Genomic DNA, 15,616 nt, shown 5'->3' with positions numbered 1-15,616 from the left:
GGACAAGTGGATGAGGGTATAGAAAATGTCAGATTGGCCATGGATTGAAAATAATTGACAATATGTCAATTATTATGCAGTCAAACCTGCATAGAGATATGCAAGTTTATTCTATTTTTTATCTCTTTGTGTATATTGAAATTTTTAAAAAAATTAACAGTAAAAAAAGTAAAAGAATAATTAGTGGCAATTTCTTCAATCTTTTGAAAAAATTGTGTGAATTATAACAACATATGAAATTAGTTACTACATAGAAGTAAGCCAAAAGGTTTCAAATGCTTATGGTTTTATATTGATATAATGAGCTGCCAATTCACATATTTGAATTAGCTTATATTTTCTTTCACAAAGAACCCTGCAAAGCATCGTTGTGACTTTAAGGGTAAGACTATAGCGCAAAAATTTATTGTCAAAAGGAACTGACAGCAAATAAAAAGATGGCATAAATCCTTCAGAGCAGAGAGAGCAGAGTATGATCAGATTTACAGAAAGTGGTACTCATTTACCAAAAGTGATTAAATTATAGTCAGGATGTACCCTGAAGTACCCACTTCAGTAGACAGACCGGAATATATTTAGAAAATATAGACACTGCACTATCTCTCTGCTTTATCTTTCACAAACCACTCTTGTGTTTTCATAACGTGGAAAATACTTACCTGTGTTTTCATTGATGCTTAGGACATGAAACTTGTTGCAGAGAAGCACTGTATTTTTCTTTTAAAATTGATTAGATTTAGTTCAACAAAAGGCACCATGTGCATTGTGAATTTTTTCCTATAGATATAAGGAAGATAAACTTCCCAAGAAAGGGAATCCCTGACTTTTTTTAAAAAAAGGTGGTATAATCATAAAACCTAGAAAATGCCACAAATGGGAATAGCATCAGGCACAACACGAGTGCTAACTTCTATTGGTATTGCATGACTGATTTCCTTCAAGCAAGCATAACTATATGCTTTGGGAAAACCATGCCCTAGTGGTTATTAGATGTATTTTTCTTCAGAAATAACTGCTCTTAAAATTAACTATTCAAAGTAAGAACTCCAAAATATATAATTTGTCAAAAGTCATATTTTGGCCTTTAGATAGCCAGAGGAAATCATTATGAATTTATGGGGTTAGAATCATAAATGTGTAGCATCTGCAGTACACTGTGCTTGTGAGAACTACTTCATCTGCTAGAGTTACATTATTGCATTTGAGTAAGTTAAGCAGAGTACTTCTAAAGCTAGTTTTCCTTTAGTTTCACTTCACCATGAGTCATCAATGCTTGTAACAGAGGGGACAATTTGAGAGGTGTGAAACCCTGATCCCCCTGTTGATCTCTGTTCTTTGCAATAGAAATTACAAGTTTGCATTTTCATTCAACAGCCTGCAGGGGAGAGGAATCAGATTGTGACTAAAGCATGTACCTGACAAAATGTCTGTTGCGTTGCATGGCAGAGCCTTGCTGCCGCTGATAATCATGGGATGACTTGCAAGGTTATACCATTGTATTATTTCACAGCCAGTTATTTCTATAGGTTTTATGCATTAACACATAATATGCTGGTTTTTTACATAACATGACAAGATTTAGTGAAATCCTTTTTCAGTAAAATACTGAAGACCCCTAGTTGTCTATAATATTTTAAATTAAAGATTATACTTAGTTTTTAGATGTTCATGAATAGGCAGAAACAGAAGTCTTTACCAAAAGATAACTGAATTTTTAGGAAATTCAGTGTTTGCAAATTGTATTTGATGTGTAAAGGATTTTCTAGTATGCTTTTTATTTTTATTTTTTAATAGATCTTTATTGGAGTATAATTGCTTCACAATACTGTGTTAGTTTCTGTTGCACAACAAAGCGAATCAGCAATATGCATACACATGTCCCCATATCCCCTCCCTCTGGAGCATCCCTCCCATCCTCCCTATCCCACCCCTCTAGGTCATCGCAAAGCACCAAGCCGATCTCCCTGTGCCATGCTGCTGCTTCCTACCAGCCAACTGTTTTACATTCGGTAGTGTATATATGTCGATGCTACTCTCACTTCGCCGCAGCTTCGCCCTCCCACCCCGTGTCCTCAAGTCCATTTTCTATGTCTACCCCTTTATTCCTGCCCTGCAACTAGGTTCATCAGTACCTTTTTTTTTTTTTAGATTCCATATATATGCGTTAGCATACAGTATTTGTTTTTCTCTTTCTGACTTACTTCACTCTGTATGACAGACTCTAGGTCCATCCACCTCACTACAGATAACTCAATTTCATTTCTTTTTATGGCTGAGTAATATTCCATTGTGTATATGTGCCACATCTTCTTTGTCCATTCATCTGTCGATGGACATGTCGTTGGTTCCATGTCCTGGCTGTTGTAAATAGTGCTGCAATGAACGCTGTGGTACATGTCTCTTTTTGAGTTATGGTTTTCTCAGGGTATATGCCCAGTACTGGGATTGCTGGGTCGTATGGTAGTTCTATTTTTACTTTTTTAAGGCCTCCATACTGTTTTCCATAGTGGTTGTATCAATTTACATTCCCACCAACAGTGCAGGAGGGTTCCCTTTTCACCACACCCTTTCCAGCATTTACTGTTTCTAGATTTTTTCATAATGGCCATTCTGACTGGCATGAGGTGATACCTCATTGTAGTTTTGATTTGCATTTCTCTAATAATTAGTGCTGTTGAGCATCTTTTCATGTGCCTCTTGGCCATCTGTATGTCTTCCTTGGTGAAATGTCTATTTAGGTCTTCCGCCCATTTTTTAACTGGATTGTTTGTTTTTTTGATATTGAGCTCCATAAGCTGTTTGTATATTTTGGAGATTAATCCTTTGTCTGTTGTTTCATTTGCAAATATCTTCTCCCATTCTGAGGGTTGTCATTTTTGTCTTGTTTATGGTTTCCTTTGCTGTACAAAAACTTTTAAGTTTAATTAAGTCCCATTTGTTTATTTTTGTTTTTATTTCTGTTACTCTATGAGGTGGGTCAAAAAAGATCTTGCTGTGGTTTATGTCAAAGAGTGTTTTTCCTATGTTTTCTTCTAGAGTTTTATAGTGTCTGGTCTTACATTTAAGTCTTTAATCCATTTGGAGTTTATTTTTGTGTATGGTGTTTAGGTAGTGTTCTAATTTCATTCTTTTACATGTAGCTGTCCAGTTTTCCCAACACCACTTATTGAAGAGGGTGTCTTTTCTCTGTTGTATGTTCTTGGTCCTTTGTCGTAAATTAGGTGTCCATATATGCGTGGGTTTATCTCTGGGCATTCTATCTTGTACCATTGATCTATATTTCTGTTTTTGTGTCAGTACTATACTGTCTTGATTACTGTAGCTTTGTAGTATACTTTGAAGTCGGGGAGCCTGATTCCTCCAGCTCTGTCTTTCTTTCTCAAGATTGCTTTAGCTATTTGGGGTCTTTTGTGTTTCCATATGAATTGTAAAATTTTTTGTTCTAAATCTGTGAAGAATGCCATTGGTAGTTTGATAGGGATTGCACTGAATCTGTAGATTGCTTTGGGTAGTATAGTCATTTTCACAATATTGATTATTCCAATCCAAGAACGTGGTATATTTCTCCATCTGTTTATGTCATCTTTGATTTCTTTCATCAGTGTTTTATAGTTTTCTGAGTACAGGTCTTTCGCCTCCTTAGGCAGGTTTATTCCTAGGTATTTTTTTCTTTTTGTTGCAATGGTAAATGGGAGTGTTTCCTTAATTTCTCTTTCAGCTACTTCATCATTAGTGTATAGGAATGCCAGAGATTTCTGTGCATTAATTTTGTATCCTGCAACCTTACCAAATTCATTGATGAGTTCTAGTAGTTTTCTGGTGGCATCCTTAGGATTTTCTATGTATAGTATCATGTCATAGGAAAACAGTGACAGTTTTACTTCTTCTTTTCCAATTTGTATTCCTTTTATTTCTTTTTCTTGTCTGATTGCTGTGGCTAGGACTTCCAAAACTATGTTGAATAAGAGTGGCGAGAGTAGACATCCTTGTCTTGTTCCTGATCTTAGAGGAAATGCTTTCAGTTTTTCACCATTGAGTATGATGCTTGCTGTGGATTTGTCATATTTGGCCTTTATTATGTTGGGATAGGTTCCCTCTATGCCCGTTTTCTGGAGAGTTTTTGTCGTGAATGGGTGTTGAATTTTGTCAAAAGCTTTTTCTGCATCTATTGAGATGATCATATGGTTTTTATTCCTTAATTTCTTAATGTGGTGTATCACATTGATTGATTTGCATACATTGAAGAATCCTTGCATCCCTGGGATAAATCCCACTTGCTCATGGTGTATGATCCTTTTGATGTGCTGTTGGATTCTGTTTGCTAGTATTTTGTTGAGGTTTTTTGCATCTATGTTCATCAGTGATATGGGTCTATAATTTTCTATTTTTATGATATCTTTTTCTGATTGTAGTATCAGGGTGATGGTGGCTTTGTAGAATGAATTTGGGATGTTTCTCCCTCTGCAATTTTTTGGAAGAGTTTGAGAAGGATTGGTGTTAGCTCTTCTCTAAATGTTTGATAGAATTTGCCTGTGAAGCCATCTGGTCCTGGACTTCTGTTTGGTGGAAGATTTTTAAATACGGTTTCAATTTCATTACTTGTGATAGGTCTATTTATATTTTCCAATTCTTCCTGGTTCAGTCTTGGAAAATTGTACCTTTCCAAGAATTTGTTCATTTCTTCGTGGTTGTCCATTTTATTGGCATTTAGTTGTTTGTACTAGTCTCTTATAATCCTTTGTATTTCTGCAGTGTCCATTGTGATTTCTCCTCTTTCATTTCTAATTTTATTGATTTGCGTCCTCTCCCCTTTTTTATTGATGAGTCTGGCTAAGGGTTTATCAATTTTTTTTATCTTCTCAAAGAACCATCTTTTAGTTTTACTAATCTTTGCTATTGTTTTCTTCATTTCTATTTCATTTATTTCTGCTCTGATCTTTATGATTTCTTTCCTTCTACTGACTTTGGGTTTTCTTTGATTTTCTTTCTCTAGTTGTTTTAAGTGTAGGGTTAGATTGTTTATTTGAGATTTTTCTTGTTTCTTGAGGTGAGATTGTATTGCTCTAAACTTCCCTCTTAGAACTGCTTTTGCTGCATCCCATAGGTTTTGGGTCATCATGTTTTTGTTGTCATTTGTTTCTAGGTATTTTTTAATTTCTTCTTTGAGTTCTTCAGTGATCTCTTGGTTATTTAGTAGCGCACTGTTTAGCCTCCATGTATTTGTGTTTTCTACAGTTTTTTTCCTGTAATTGATTTCTATCTAATCTCATAGCGTTGTTGTCAGAAAAGATGCTTGATTCGATTTCAATTTTGTTAAATTTTCCGAGGCTTGATTTATGACCCAAGATGTCATCTACCCTGGAGAATGTTCCATGTGCACTTGAGAAGAAAGTGTATTCTGCCACTTTGGGTAGAATGTTCTATAAATATCAATAGATCTATCTGCTATTGTGTCATTTAAAGTTTGTGTTTCCTTATTTATTTTCTGTTTGGATGATCTGTCCATTGGTGTAAGTGGGGTGTTAAAGTCCCCTACTATTATTGTGTTACTGTCGATTTCTCCTTTCATGGTTGTTAGCATTTGCCTTATGTATTGAGGTTCTCCTATGTTGGGCGCATAAGTATTTATAATTGTTATGTTTTCTTCTTGGATTGATCCCTTAATCATTGTGTACTGTCCCTCCTTATCTCTTATAACAGTTTTTATTTTAAAGTCTATTTTATCTGGTACGAGTATTGCTACTCCAGCTCTCTTTTGATTTCCATTTGCATGGAATATCTTTTTTCCATCCCTTCACTTGCAGTCTGTATGTGTCTCTAGGTCTGAATTGGGTCTCTTGTAGACAGCATATGTATGGGTCTTGTTTTTATATCCATTCGGCCAGTCTGTGTCTTTTGGTTGGGGCATTTAATCCATTTACATTTGAGGTCATTATTGATATGTATGTCCCTATTACCATTTTCTTAATTGTTTTGGGCTTGTTTTTGTGGGTCTTTTTCTTCTCTTGTGTTTCCTGCCTAGAGAAGTTTCTTTAGCATTTGTTGTAAAGCTGGTTTGTTGGTGCTGAATTCTCTTAGCTTTTGCTTGTCTGAAAAGCTTTTGACTTCTCCATCGAATCTGAGTGAGATCCTTGCCGGGTAGAGTAATCTTGGCTGTAGGTTTTTCTCTTTCATCACTTTAAGTATATCCTGCCACTCCCTTCTGGCCTGCAGAGCTTCCACTGAAAAATCAGCTGATAACCTTATGGGGATTCCTTTGTATGTTATTTTTTGTTCTTCCCTTGCTGCTTTTAATATTTTTTCTTTGAATTTAATTTTTGTTATTTTGATTAATATGTGTCTTGGTGTGTTTTTCCTAGGATTTATCCTGTTTGGGACTGTCTGTACTTCCTGGACTTGGGTGAATATTTCCTTTCTCACATTAGGGAAGTTTTCAACTATAATCTCTTCAAATATTTTCTAGACCCTTTCTTTTTCTCTTCTTCTTCTGGGACCCCTGTAATTCAAATGTTGATGCTTTTAGTGTTGTTCCAGAGGTCTCTGAGATTGTCTTCAATTCTTTACATTCTTTTTTCTTTATTCTGCTCCTCGGCAGTTATTTCCACCATTTTTGTCTTCCAGCTCACTTATTCGTTCTTCTGCCTCAGTTATTCTGTTATTGATTCCTTCTAGTGTATTTTTCATTTCATTTATTGTGTTTTTCATCTCTGTTTGTTTGTTATTTAGTTCTTCTAGATCTTTGTTAAGCATTTCTTGTATTTTCTCAATCCATTCCTCCATTCTATTTCTGAGATTCTGGATCATCTTTACTATCATTACTCTGAATTCTTTTTCAGGTAGGTTGCCTATTTCCTCTTCATTTATTTGGTCTTGTAGGTTTTTACCTTGCTCCTTCATCTGTGACATATTTTTTTGCCATCTCATTTTTTTTTTTTTTTAATGAGCGGATTGTGTTCCTGGCTTACTGGTTGTTTGGCCTGAGGCATCCAACACTGGGGTTTGCAGGCTATTGGGTAGAGCTGGGTCTTGGTGCTGAGATGAGGAACTCCGTGAGACCTCACTCCAATGAATATTCCCTGGGATCTGAGGTTCTCTGTTAGTCCAGTGGTCCGGACTTGGAGCTCCCACCGCAGGAGCTTTGGCCCAACCCTAGGCTCGTGAATCAAGATCCCGCAAGCTGCCTGGGGTGGCAAAAAAAAACCCTCAAAAACAAAAAAAAACAAACAATAACAAATTAAAAAATAAAATTAGACTAGGAAACTAACAGATATATTAGGAAGAATATAAAAATAAAAGTATAGATGAATCAACAACTGTAAGGTACATCAGTACCACAGTAGTAAAAAGGAGGAGGAGGAAAATGAAAAAAAAAGATGGAAGGAAGTCTTGGCTGTGGAGGGTGAGGCCTAAGCAAGGGCGAGGTTTGGGCAGTGGGAGGGGCCAGTGCTCAGGACCCACAGTCTGTAAAAGGCCCTGGGGGCTGTGGGGCGTGGGGCTTAGGCTCAAGGAACAGGAGGGGCCCAGGCATGCCCTCCACCCCTGGTCTCAGAGGGCGGGAGACCTCACCTGGGAGCCCAGCAGGCTTCCTGGGCTCGAGTGGGTGGGGCAAACACCCTCCTCTCCTCTCCTGCTCCTCCGGTCTGGGAGGACCCCTCTCACCTGCTTCTCCTGATCTCCCCGGCCTCCCTCCTATGCCCCCAAAGACCCACATGGCCTGGAGGGGGCCTTAGAGGACAGGGAACTGGCCTGGGAGCTCAGCAGGCTCCCAGTGCCCGAGTGGGCGGGGCAATCACCCTCCACTCCTCTCCTGCTCCTCCTGGAAGGCCCCTCCCACCTGCCTCTCCTGATTTCTCTGGCCTCCCTTCTATGCCCCCAAGGACCCAAATGGCCTGGAGGGGTGTTTGGAGGGCCGGGAACTGGACTGGGAGCTCAGCAGGCTCCCCTGTGCCCGAGTGGGCAGGGCAATCGCCTTCCGCTCCTCTCCCACTCTTTCCAGAGAGTCCCTCCCGCCTGCCTTTCCTGATCTTCCCGGCCTCAGGGGCGCCGATCCTGTCTGGCCTCCACTTCTCTTCCCACCTCTGTCCCCCTATGACCTATCGGTTCACTTTGGGATTCCTCCCGTCTCCTTGGGCGTCAGAGTCCCCCACCAGTGGCCGGCAGGTGCCCTAGCTGTGGGGAGACACTAACTCTGCGTCTTTCCTACACTGCCCTCTTGACTCCCACCTAGTATGCTTTTTAAAGCAAATAATTTTATTTACAATGTTCTGGGCACTGCTTTATGTGGTCTATTCAGCTTAAAGAGATAAGGTAAATTATTATGAACTTTTGTTATTTGCTTTGGACACAATGACACTTTTCTACTAATTATGACTCTTCCTTGAGCAAAGGATGGTTTAAAGTTAAAGATAATTATTAATTAATTTATATTATGGCAATTATGATTCCCAAGAAGATCATCTTTCATTATCTGTACATAATATCTGTGAATGAACAGTTAGAAGTTACATTATGGAATCAAAATGTGTATGATGAATTCATATATCCCTCGGTGTCACCCATACAATTGCAAAAATGAGAGAGTGAAACAATTGGGTGAAGATTTCTTTCTTACCTTAAAATAGTTTCAAAATGAGAATATATTTTGCACTGACTAAGTGATGAGAGATGGTATCATTGCCTATATCATGTTATGCAGCATCCTAATTTTATGTCTCTGTCATAAATCCTAAAAGCTGGAAAAAGCAGTAATTTGTCACTTTTTAGTTTTTCTCAATTCATAAGTTCCCTTGAAATGCTGATCCCACTTGAAATGTTTCTGCACATACCAAACAAATATTTTGCTTCACAATCAACATTTGCTTATCCCAGAGTGACCATATTTCCTTCCTGTTTTATAACTTTGCTAGCTGTGTAACTATTATTAGCACCCATTTTCACTCTAAAATAGCCTGGGTTAGAAAATAAATTGTATGGTCAGTCTAGTTCATACCTGTATGCATAACTAGTTCAAAAATTCTAGTTGATTTTAGAATTCTACCCTGTATGAAATGAATCTTATGCAATTATAATCTGAGTTGTGATCTGTGGTGGAGTTCAGGACACATACCCACAAAATATGGTACCTTGGCATATTGAGTATTTTAAACTGAAGGAGTTTGAGAAAACGGGAAGAAGCAGGAAGGTCATTTTGACCTTTCTCCTACTCTTCTCCCCTGAAACATGTCAGAAAACCCTCCTATGAGAGGTGTCCTTCCTAATCCAGGAGAAATGGAGTATCCTTATGTCCAAAGACAAAAAAACGCTGAGAAAAATCCTAACAAACAGGCCTTCCTTAGTTTCCTCCAGTTTAGTACACTTGCGTCATACTCCTTGACCTATCATATTTCTCCATGACTGTCTACTCTTCATCAAATGTAACATAAAAATACTCAGGTAAGTTTCTTGGGTCTCCATGTTCTTATGAAGGGTCCCATGTCACATAAAACTTACATTAAATACATTTGTATGCTTTTCTTCTGTCAACTTGCCCTTGTCAGTTTAATTTTTGAACACAGCCAGGGGATCTAAGAAGGTTAAGGGGAATTTTTTCCTCCTTTAAATTTGTGCTTTTTCTATCAATGTCAAGAATAAAATAAGAAATGCTGAAAATTTAAAGGGCTTTAAATTACGATTTTTTATCAGACTAAAAAATATGAATCAGAACTTATTACATTAAACATTCATCTTTTATTAATTTTGGTGAAAAAGTAGAGTTTAATGAGTTGTAAAATATACATTTGAGCAAGAATACATTGATACATAAGCATATGGATAGGAATCACTCACAAATGAAAGTACATTAGCCTGACAAATATTCCAGCAAATATTTGCTCTGAAGCAGACTGTTCAGCAATGTCATTGATACAGAATGTTAAAAGTAGAGAGAAATTAAAATATAACAATGTATTTATTATGTAAATTCTATTGTAAAGTTAACATTATGCATATATATTTTTTAAATGGGTCAAGTACAACACCTTAATTGATCAATGGGGAAATCAGCTTATGACATTTGGATTCACCCATGACCTCATGTAAAAAAGGGATCGTTTCCTGTGCATTTTTTTAAGGACATTGGTTTGGCATCTATTATGTCCAGGGAAATGGAAAACCCTGAACTGACACTTTAAAGGATAAAGAACCTTGTAGGCACCTCTAAAGTGTGTTTTCGTAAACCATGCAGATTGATGCAGCAGTACCCCAAATGTAACTTTCAGAATGAAATATGGATAATAATTAAGTAAAATGTTACTTTGAGATTTTTATTCCCAAATGGTTCATTGCTTTCATATTCTAAATTCCAGTGCCCTTGTAGGTCCAATTAAGATGCTTAATTGAAAAATTCCAAGTAAGCAGAATGCCCTGGCACCCAGAGAGGATTATGCCTAGTAATGATATTTCTGAATTGGACAGAAAGAATACTCACAAATGTCAGCAGAGGAACATATATTTGATAATGGAACATTTATTCTCCAAGTGTAAAGAAAATCAAGCCTGAGAATCAGGGGTGCTATGGTAACGTACAATTTTCTTTTTTTCAGGTCTAATTTTAAACTATCCGTGCCTTCATTCTTTCCCTCACAATCCCTTAATTCTTAAGTAAAGGAGAAAAATACAACTAGTGGTAGCAAATTTTAATTTATTAACACAATTCCCTAGTTACTATCTGTAACTTTTTTTGAAATGCAGGGTGAGGCAAGCCATTCTGTGACTGCCAGGTACTCCTTCCAAAGTAGAACTAGTAGAATAACCAAGGCTATATTTAACTAAGGGCACTAGAGAGAAAATTGCTTACACACATTTGATTTTAATATGCACATTAGCACCCAATTATGCCTTATGTTGAAACAAAGCATTTTTATGATGCACTTCAATTCTTTTACATAAGGGCTTTTGTTTATTGTTTTACTTGTCTTATGTTGCATGTTTTCTGTACTGTGGATGAATATCACACAAAACATGGCAGAAAGTGAATTACTAGTGTGGCACTTACATTTCTCTGATATATTGTATGGAAATAATTATGTTGTGTCTTTAACATTTCTCTATTATCAATTATATTTATATCTTATTTGTGAGTCATCCCAAAAATAGGAAGAAGAAAAAATAATAATAGAGTATCATTAACCTTGATTTAAAAAGTTTAAAACTCCATCCATGATACTTAATAAGAAAAAGATGAATAGAATATAGAGTCCAAAGCTATTTCAGTAATATTTTTTTAGATATAATTGACTGAGGTCTTTGTCAAACTATATGTTGAGAAACACAACATTCGTGTTTCCTTACAACAAAAGGAAAGCTAAAATTGAATATAGAAGTTCTCTTTGTATTTCTATCTAAAGATGATTTCATTTTAGTATTTTTTTTGTGTGAATTGCAAATAATTGTGAATAATTATTTCCCTGCTCCCACTGCCTTGCTGTCTTTGTTTAAGCTCTCCCCTTCTGTGTTTGAAGGCCATTCTTTTTTTCATCCATTGGCATTCTAACCCAGTACTCAGACAAACCAACTTCTCTAATTTCCATACATTAATTTTCTCTGGGAGTGGCAACAGTAGTGCTGACACTCTTCTCACTGACCCAGCAAATATTGGTAGTCCTTAGTCCCTATCCAGAAATAGTCTCTGCCACATAACCTGCATATAAAATTAGTGCCCTAACTCATGGGACAAAAGACGACACTAAAAGTGTATTTATACTGTTACAGGGCTGCCTGGCGGTCAAATCTTCCTGATTATTGCAGGTTTCCAGATTCATTTGTCTTCTGATTTAACACATTTCAACATCATATATCTGGGTTAAACAAATAACTGCTGAAGTTCAAGTATTCTATATTTGTCAAGAAGTTCAAATAAATTGAAATTAAATTGCTCCTTATTCTATGTACCTCTAGAGGTACAAAAGCTAGAAAAACAATTATGCTTTTGAAGCCAGTTTATACAGGTCTTTTTTGCTTAATTATATGAGGAATTGAAATGTGGTCTTTTCTTTCTAGAGGTGATATTTTGTGTCTCTTTAAAATATACAACCAAGAGAAAATTGCTAAGAATATAGCTTTGTCACAGTTCAAACACTTCCTGCTGGACAAGCCACTTTATTTGATATAGGTCTTTATCTTCTTTATACTCTGAGAGAACTGGAACTAGATGTAGTTTTGCTTCCAACAGGTGTCATGACAGAAATTTTCAAAACTAATGTGTTCTTTGTTGTATATACAACTTTCAAAATTTGTTTCAGTCTCTGTGTCTGCCCGTCTTGTTGAAAGTTGTACCCCTAAAGGAAAAACTTTCCTTCAACCTCTTGACTTCTAAATTATTGGTTAGTTAATGACTGCCGTGAGGTGTGACCAAGACTCCTGAGAACAAACTTGGTGAAATAGAATATAGAAAATTATGAAAAAAAATAGAATGCTAAGAGCATGGTGTATACCAAATAAGAACATTTCTTCCCAAAGGGGTTGCTATAGTTTGTGGTTTAGGTGATTTTGGTCCTGGAACATATGATCGGATTTAAATAGGATGCCTCTATTTTCACTGAGAGTAAACAATGCTTATTAAATATGATCTTTCTTTTGTATGAACTTGTGTCTTTAACTTCCTTATTTCAGAGACAGCAAAATGTAACACATCTTTCCATTTTGGCATAAGTATTTTTTTTTTTTATATAGTCCTTTATATTTACCTCTGTAATTACATTTCTTTCCATAAGACTTTGTTTTGTGGAAGTTTTAGGCTTACAACCCAAATTTGAGAAGGAGGTACAGAGATTTCCCATATACCCCCTGCTCCCACATAGGCATAGAGAGCCTCCCCCATTATCAACATCACTCACCAGAATGGTACATATGTTACCAAGGATGAACCTACACTGACACATCACATCACCCAATGTCCATAGTTTACCTTAGGGTTCACTCTTGGTGTTGTACATTCTGTGGGTTTGGACCAATGTATAATGACATGCATCCATCATTAAAATATCACACATAGTATTTTCACTCTCAAAAATCATTCTGCGCTCTACCTATTAATCTCTCTCCAGCCTCCCTGCAATCACTGATCTTTTGACAATCTCCATATTTTGCCTTTTCTAGAATGTAAAATAGTTGGAATCATACAGTATGGAGCCTTTTCAGATTGGCTTCTTTCATTCAGTAATATGTATTTAAGGTCGTCCATATCTTTTAACATAATGGCATAAGTTTTAGTCCATTGAAATATTTATTTGCTATCTGATAGGAGTGGGAAGATCTTCCAGATGCTACCTTATCAAGAGGGCATCACTAAAGACAATTTTTGCCACTTATCATTATATATTCTCAAAATTAAGACAAAATATAAGCATCTGGGTTAAAACACTACTGCTCACACTGAAAAGTTCCATATCTGGCTGGCAGTGAAATTTGAATTGAATTGTTCCTTATGCAATACCACTGTGCCACAGGGTTATTGTTTTAATGGTCACACCCATGCAAAGTCTATGTGTGAATGTGTGTGTATGTGTGTGTCTGTGTCTGTGTGTTGTGTTTGATGAGGAAATGCAGTGTACAGGATACTTCAATTGATATGATACTGGAAATGGCTTAGTATTTAATTTTTTTTCAGTATTTAATGGCTATTTATATCTAAGTTTTACATTGCAAAATAACTTTATGTTTGAGTGTAAATTAGGTGAATAATAATAAGTAAATGTCCATTTAGAGCAAATTGTCTATAACACTTTCAGTTAGACAAAGCTTTGTTTTAATTTGCTTTAAGCATCTTTTTTTAAAGACTACAAGTTAATATCAGCAAATAATTCCTGGAATTTAAATTGAATTACTATACTGAATTCAACACTTTTGTATCTGGAAAAACAAGACAGCAAAATACTAAATGGTACCCTACATAATGTACAAATCAGTTGCATGGGTATTTACTTTTTTATTTTTAGAAAGTGCTAAGTCTCTTATTCTTTGAAATTTCTTATAAAAAAGAAATGTGTATTATCTTTTATTCAAATGGTTGTAAGTAAAATAAACAGCCTGACCTTAACAACTTTCACTCCTTGTATTAACTTTGTACATACTTGATAATTATAGACGCAGCTATAATTCTCAAGGAAGAATAATTAGAAAAACAGGAGCAACAGGTGATGATTTGGTCAGGGTACCAAAATCCTAGGTTATTAATTTATTTATCTATCCTTTTCCATTTTACAGTTTTCCTCTTGGTATTGGATACTGTGCTCATTCCCTATTGCTCATTTTAATGAATACTTAACAGTATGAAATATTTGTTCATTTCAACAGAATTCCCCCTGGTTTCAAAAAAGAATGCAGAAGCCATTTCAGAGCTTAATTAGGGAGATTTGGAACCTCTATGCTAGTTCAATCAATTTTATCACAAGTAAAAGCATTTTAACTATTCCCTTTGTCTATACAATCATTTGCAACCCAGCAGAAAAATTCCATTCCTTCTACTGTAAGCTTAACCAAGCAGGACAGTCAGTTGGAGTGAGGTCACACTGGAAAACGTTTTTAAAAGGGTTTTCTAAACCTTTTAAAAATTTAAGTTAAGTTTTAATGAGCACTGCAGAAGAGTTAGATCCCCAGGGGGCAAATCAATTTTGAGTGTTACACTGTCTGTTCCTTTTAGCCTCTGAAGTACTACCTTAACTGACTTCTCCATGCTTACGTTGAGCCAGATATTCAGGATGAAAGAATGCAGATATACAGCCTGTGAATTTCTGCCTCACCCAGGGGTCACCAAATCCTTCAGCCATTTCATTTTTTCAAGTGGTGAAAGGGATGAAATGGGTGGAACAAAGTAGTTGGCTATTTCAACACTAAGAGAAGTGTGAGGTATAAGGTGGGCTGTGGAGTGTTTGGGAACCTTCGTTAGGATACGCTTAGTGACTTTACCCCCTTGGGTCTAGATCAGCTTCTGGTATACAGAAAGTTTAAAATTCAACCTGGGACCCACTGTGGTTTAACATGACTGACTACTGAAGGATGAAGGAAAGCTGCCTAATGAAGTTCAGACCCATGTTTACTTTTACTTTTTCCCTCATATGTGTGTTGTTTTAGGGATTTTTAGATTCATAATGTTAGAAATATAGGAGTTTCCCCTCCACAGTTGCACAATTGCTTCTTTTTCGTATATTACCTCAGATAAACTGACACCATGCATCTTCCAAAAAGGACATTATGCTCCAGAGTGTACTTCTCTGGGGCTATTTACTACATTCTGCTGTCTCCCTGCAGTAAGGAAATTATATATTAAAGATTAACTGAGCATATCATTTCCTCTCTCTAGGCTGCCGTGAAGTAAGTCTACAGACTGCTGCTCAGTATTTTTGCAGCTTACCCCTATGAAAGAAAAATTTTGAGACTAGATGAACACATGTTCTTCATTCTATCCGTGAATCAATATGTAGCCTCCTACAAATGCTAAGTAATGCACTGTATTGAGCCCTTGTTCTAGAAGATATGTTATTACTCTGTTTACCTATTATCTTTTAAAATTTTGGCTTAAAGGTCATCTTCTCAGTGAGGCCTACCTGACCATCCTATTTAAATTCACAACAGGTACCAC

General features: G+C 36.4%; 1 protein-coding gene across 1 annotated transcript in view; it reads left to right on the top strand.

Moving 5' to 3' along the window:
- Positions 1 to 15,616, top strand: part of LOC309658989 (uncharacterized protein) — a 703,210-nt gene that overhangs the window by 398,421 nt on the left and 289,173 nt on the right. The gene's annotated exons all lie outside the window — the stretch shown is intronic.

Source organism: Balaenoptera physalus (genome assembly GCF_965194825.1).
Source record: "Balaenoptera physalus genome assembly, chromosome: 3".
Taxonomy (NCBI): Eukaryota; Metazoa; Chordata; class Mammalia; order Artiodactyla; family Balaenopteridae; genus Balaenoptera; species Balaenoptera physalus.
This window is presented reverse-complemented; position numbering and strand designations above follow the sequence as displayed.